Genomic DNA, 5,961 nt, shown 5'->3' with positions numbered 1-5,961 from the left:
CTTTATCCATTTTATTTATGGCTCTTCTATGTGAATTAAGTATCGTCCTAAACATTCTAGCCGTCTGGATAGGCACTAGTCATCGAAACAGTATAATATACGGACTACTCAATTTGAGGGTATTACAAACTGAAGATTAATCCTCTTAAATGCGCCTTTGGTGTCAAAGCCAAAAACTTCTTAGGTTTCCTAGTATATCAAAGAGGAATAGAAGTGGATTAGAACAAAACCAAAGCCATACAGGAGGTAAAGTTATGCTAGAATAAGAAACAACTATAGAGGTTCCTAGGGCAGATAAATTACTTAAGAAGATTCATATCTAATCTTGTAGGTAAAGCAAAATAATTTTTTGACTTGTTAAGACTTAGGCAGGAGAATGAATTCAGATGGGAAGACAAGCACCAACAGGCCTTTGATAGAATTAAAGAGTACCTCACCAGGCTGTCGATACTTATTCCTCTAAGGTATAATGATCCATTGAAGTTTTATTTGTCTGCTGCTTTTAATTCTATTGGCTGTCTACTGGCACAAGATAACCAAATAAGACATGAGTAAGCAACAGACTACCTAAGTTGGAACTTGATAGAAACAGAGACTAGGTATTCTCTAATTGAGAAACTTTGCTTGGCTTTGTATTTTTCCTATATGAAGTTAAGGCATTACTTGATAGGTTCTAGGGTATATGTAGTCTCTCAGATAGATTTAATGAAATAAATGTTGTCTGGATCGTTGATTATTGGGAGAACTGGGAAATGGTTATTAGCTTTATTAGAATTTACCTTGATTTATTTCCCTCAAAAAGTTATGATGGGACAAATGCTTGCAGTTTCCTGGCTGATCACCCGTGTTTGGAGATAAGCGACTCAGTGGAACAAGGGCTAAATGTCTACAATACCGAGAAGGTACCCTCATCCCTATGGTTTAATGGTTCTAGTATAGAGACCTCAGTAGGTGTGGGGATCATTGTTGTGTCACTTGCTAGTACTAAGATAACTCTTTCTTTTAGTCTAGAGTTTTAGTGTACTAATAACCAAACCAAATATGAAACATTGATCATTGGCCTAGAGATTCTTAAAGAATTAGGAGCAGAAGAAGTAAACATCATGGGTGACTCACAGCTGGTCATTAAACAACTTATTGGAGAATATAAGTGTGGTAGCTTTGCCTTGCTCCTTATTTTACTACTACTGTACAAATTCTAGACTGCTTCAAGGAAGTCTCTTTCACACGTGTGCTAAGGGAAGCTAACTGGGAAGTTGATGACTGATACACTTGTAACATATAGATATTTTAAGGCACTATTGCACTGCATTTTATAGGATGTAGGTAGTTAATTGCATGTATTTTACTTAGTTTCATTAGTTTTTGTTAATTTGGTTAATCACTATTTAATTTCATGTTTTTTTGTATCTTTTTAGGTGTTTTAAAGGAAGTCTAAGGCATGGGAGTCAATTAAACAAGTTTGGAAAGCAGAAGAAGCAAGAAAAGCTACTGCACAACATTACATGAGTTGTTTTAGCGTAGAGCCTAACTTGTGTAAACTTTTGGCCAAGGAGATGAAGGAAATTTACACCAAAGTTGGAACAATTTCACTAATAGGTGCAAGATTAGCAATTTGAAAATTTTCAAAACCCTAAGTTTTATTTAACACATATAAACATTTTATACTATTGCAAAACACTTAGTTTTGGTCCCAACCAATTGCTAACATGCCTAATTAGCCATTCAGAAACAAAATTTCTAAACTTACAAAGTTAGTGTTTTGGACAAAAACTCACCCAATAGGCACAGAATCACATTCTAAGCACCTAATTCGGGTAGTGAAGCCACCAAATATTGGCTCTCTAGCTTGTCCACACAAGCCCTTTGATCAAAGCTCTTTGATCCGAGCAAAACTCCTTGATATTCCTTCCGGGGGGGCAGCCAAGATGAGGAAGAATTATCCTACAATTTTCTTTGGTTTTCTTTCTTTGGAAGTGAAGAGAAACAATTTCTCTATGATCAATTCAATTATATTAACATTTAATACCCTTGAATCATGCAAGGAAGGAGATGAAAAACTTGGTTATGGAGGAAGGAGTTGTATTTGACCAAGAGAAGAAATAAAGAAGATGAATTCTTTTGTCTTCTTCTCTTTTTCTTTTATTTAATTTCCTTAATTAAAATTAAGCTTCCAAGTGTCATATGCTCATTTAATAATTAAATGAGTTTTCAATCTCTCATTGGTCCATATGTCACTTTCTTAATCTTAATTAAGAAATTAATCTTGATTAATTAGTATACTAAATACTAATTAAACTAATTAATTAACTATTAATTAATTAGATTTTTTCTTCCATTTTTGACTAAGTTAAAATAGTCAAATTGTCAAAATTTGACAAGTCATACTTGTGTAAAATTTTGACCAAGTTCATAATATTTTTCTTCCTTTAAACTTAATCCTTCCAAGTCTATATTTAACACTTTAAATATTAACTTGAATACTTCCATAGGTAAATTTAGTTTCAAGTCATGTTAGGGACTTTATAATCTAATTACAAACTAAATTTATTAATTTAATTTATTAATTAAATCATTTAATTAATTATTTAAACTAAACTTGCTTTGATCAAGTTGCTCTTATGTGTGTGACTTACTAGGTTCATTACTAATTGCCAATGAGAATAGTATTAACTCTTTAATATTATTGGAACCATTCCAGACTCAAATGAAATTCCCTTTTTATTTAAGTTCTCATAAGTCATAGTTGACATCTAGCATAATGTGCTTTGACTACTTAATTAGTTTTGAATTAATTCCTCAATTCATGAACATTAATCATACGTACCATGCACTAAAATCTCTTAGTTACAAAATCCCAATTTTAGCTAGAGTCATGGTTTATGTCAAACTCTTATGCTTGAAATCTTATGTCATTCTTTTAATTCTAATTCTTGATTAATAAGACTTTCCTGTTAGAAACTCTTTTCTGACTAAGTTTATCTGTCCTGGCTAGAAACTTGAATTCATCAAGAACAATTAAATGGACATAGGATTTTATCTCTATTTACTTAGAGTAACGGATCCCATCTTAACCAACACTTTTCTCTATATATAACTAGTCGAAGCCAACACATGCTTATATACCCATACATAGTACAAGTTTGAAAGTAATATCAAATTCAACCATCTATATACAAGATAACTGTGTTATCTCAGGCCAAGGGATTATATGCACTATTATGATCTAGATGACTTTGTATTGATAAGAGTAAACTCCATGTATAAGTCATCTTGTGTCACTGGTTTGGCCTATTTATCTTATAAGTGCCCACCATGTTTGTTATATGGCATGAGACTCACCATTCCATCTCATTAGTATCTTATACTAATCATGAAAACAAACATAAGTGACAATCTTTCTAGATAAATCATGCCCAATGAAGTATCCTAGACTGTGAGCCCAATTTATAATGCTTGTACTAGAATATTCCATTACTCATATTCTTAACAACTTAAGAATAGAACATTTAACAAGTCATTAAAGGACATTTCTCTGTAACATCCAAACCATTCAAATATAAGAGAAATTAATAATTGCCATAAAATGGGGATAAATATTTACAATACATAACATAAAGGCATAACTCTAGGGCATACCACTAACAGGAGAATTGAAGAAAGCATGAGAAGCCACAGTATATAGGTCATGTAACTTACCTCGTGTACCTCACATTTCCCTATGTAAGTCTCTAGAAACCAAAACATGGAAAGCTAAAGAGAGGTTACAGTACACGGGCAGCGTAATTTACTGTCTCCACCTGAACGAAGCCCAATTTCATCCAAAAGCTTACACAGCCTAAGGCCATGTAGTACCACACAGGCCATGTACTTTGTAATAGACAGATTTATAATGCGACTCCATCTCCATTTCAAACAGACTTCTAAGGCTCTTGGGACTCTAAAATATAACTCTGAGATGCCTAATATAAATACAAGAAGATCAAAACGAGGAGAGGGACCTTCGCAAGAAGTCTTTCAAGTTATAATTAGTTTTAGTTTTAGCAAACCCTAGTTTTCCAAGTCGTTTGAAGAGAATTTGCATCAGCAATCAAGGAGAAGTGCTTTTAGCTAAAGTTCCAAAAGTTCAAGGCTGCAGAATCTTTGTTCTAGGTTTTTTGGTTTTATTTCTTTAAATCGCTTTATGTTCTTTTATTTCAATTACAATATATTTGTTAAACTCACCATGAGTGAGTAGTTTGTTTAATTTTAGAATTAGAAGAGTAGCACTTTTACTTTCTGTTATGGATGCATACTAAGTTTATTTGATGGATTTGAGTTTTGTTCTTTAGTTCAATCTTCTGTGTTCTTAATGCATGCTATATGTTAGTACCCACTCAGGTATGATATATACTAGTTGAAGAACTAAAAAGTGAAAATTAGTATTGGAAATCATAATTTTGAGCCTAAGAAATCTGACCTAGAGATAGACTGACATCCTCGGTGGAGTCTCATAAATTAATCAAAGAATTTAAAGGATTTTAATTAAGATTGATCACCATGAAAGCAAGGTTCAGGTTAATTAAAATACACTTTAAGTGCGTTGAAACAGGACTTAGGATACCTTAGGATTAATTTCTATCAAAATAATAATTCTTAATCTATTAAATAAGTGAAGTTAGATTGATAATAAGGTTAAGGTGTGAAATCTTAATTCTAGAATTGTTTAGTTAATTGATTTCTAATTTATAGCTTCACCTTCTTATAATTCTCAGCATCTGTAGTGGTAGTTTAGAATTAATCTCTCAACATATTCAGTAGTTTAAATAGTCAAAATTGCTGTCTAGCTTAGTACTTACACTTATAAATTCCTCGTAGGAATAACACTTTACTTATTACTATATTACTTATTCACGATCTGGGCACTTACAGGATTGTAAACTAGTAAATAAGTTTTTAGCACCGTTGCCAGAGAATTTTAGTAATATTAAGCAATAGGTAATTTAAATGATTTAGGGGTTGTAAATCAGTTTACTTTTTGTTTCTTTTTTCAGGTTCTTTGTTCAGTTTATGAATAGAACCAAGCTTGAAGATGAATTGCTTGAATTAGATCCTAAAATAGAAAAGACTTTAAGAGCCATTAAACTAGAAAGGAGATATCAAGAACCAAAACCTACAGTTTTTGAGACTCCAGTCATGGCCAACAATAATAATAGGTTAAGACCCTCGAGGGATTATGGAGCCTTGACTATCCAAGGTTTCAAATCCAGTGTTACCAGGCCTATAGTGGAAGCCAATAATTTTAAACTCAAACTGGCATGGCTCCAGGTGATTCAATAGACTCAATTTGGAGGTTCACATACGGAAGATCCACATTATCATCTTTAGCGCTTTCTTGCTTTGTCTGACACCTTTAAGATGAATGGGGTCTTTGATCAAGCTATTAGACTTAGAGCATTCCCATTCTCTCTCAGAGATAAGGTAAGAAAGTGGCTACTTTCTCAATTAACTGGAACATTCACCACCTGGGAGGATCTTTCACAAGCCTTTTCAGCAAGGTACTTTCCACCTACAAATACTGCAAAACTGAGAATAGAATTGAATACTTTTAGGCAAAAGGAAGGAGAATCACTCTGTGATGCATAGGAGAGGTATAAAAACCTACAAAGGGAATGTCCACACCATGGAATAGAAGACTAGCTACTAGTTTAAAGCTTCTATAATGGACTACTACTGTCCATAAAGAGTACAATTGATTCAGTAGTAGGAGGAGACCTCATGGAAAAGACAATCATTGAAGCTTTGGAACTCTTAGAGAAGGTTGCTAATCATAATTTTGAATGGTCAAACGAGAGGGGAGATATGAGAAAGATAACAAGGATCCTAAAGTTGGATGCCCTAAGCATGATTAATGCTTAGTTTGACCAGCTTACAAGAAGACTTGATAAGATGCAAGCCAATGTAGTAGGTTCAAGCAACCAA

At 33.2% G+C, this 5,961-nt stretch overlaps 1 non-coding gene across 1 annotated transcript; it reads right to left on the bottom strand.

Moving 5' to 3' along the window:
* Positions 1-5,562: 5,562 nt before the first annotated feature.
* LOC131181157 (small nucleolar RNA R71) lies at positions 5,563-5,669 on the bottom strand. The gene has a single exon (XR_009149785.1). It is a non-coding gene; the product is annotated as a small nucleolar RNA R71 (small nucleolar RNA).
* Positions 5,670-5,961: the final 292 nt, after the last annotated feature.

Source organism: Hevea brasiliensis, chromosome 6, assembly GCF_030052815.1.
Source record: "Hevea brasiliensis isolate MT/VB/25A 57/8 chromosome 6, ASM3005281v1, whole genome shotgun sequence".
Lineage (NCBI taxonomy): Eukaryota > Viridiplantae > Streptophyta > Magnoliopsida > Malpighiales > Euphorbiaceae > Hevea > Hevea brasiliensis.
Note: the sequence above shows the minus strand (reverse complement) of the source record. Positions and strands in the feature narration are given on the sequence as shown.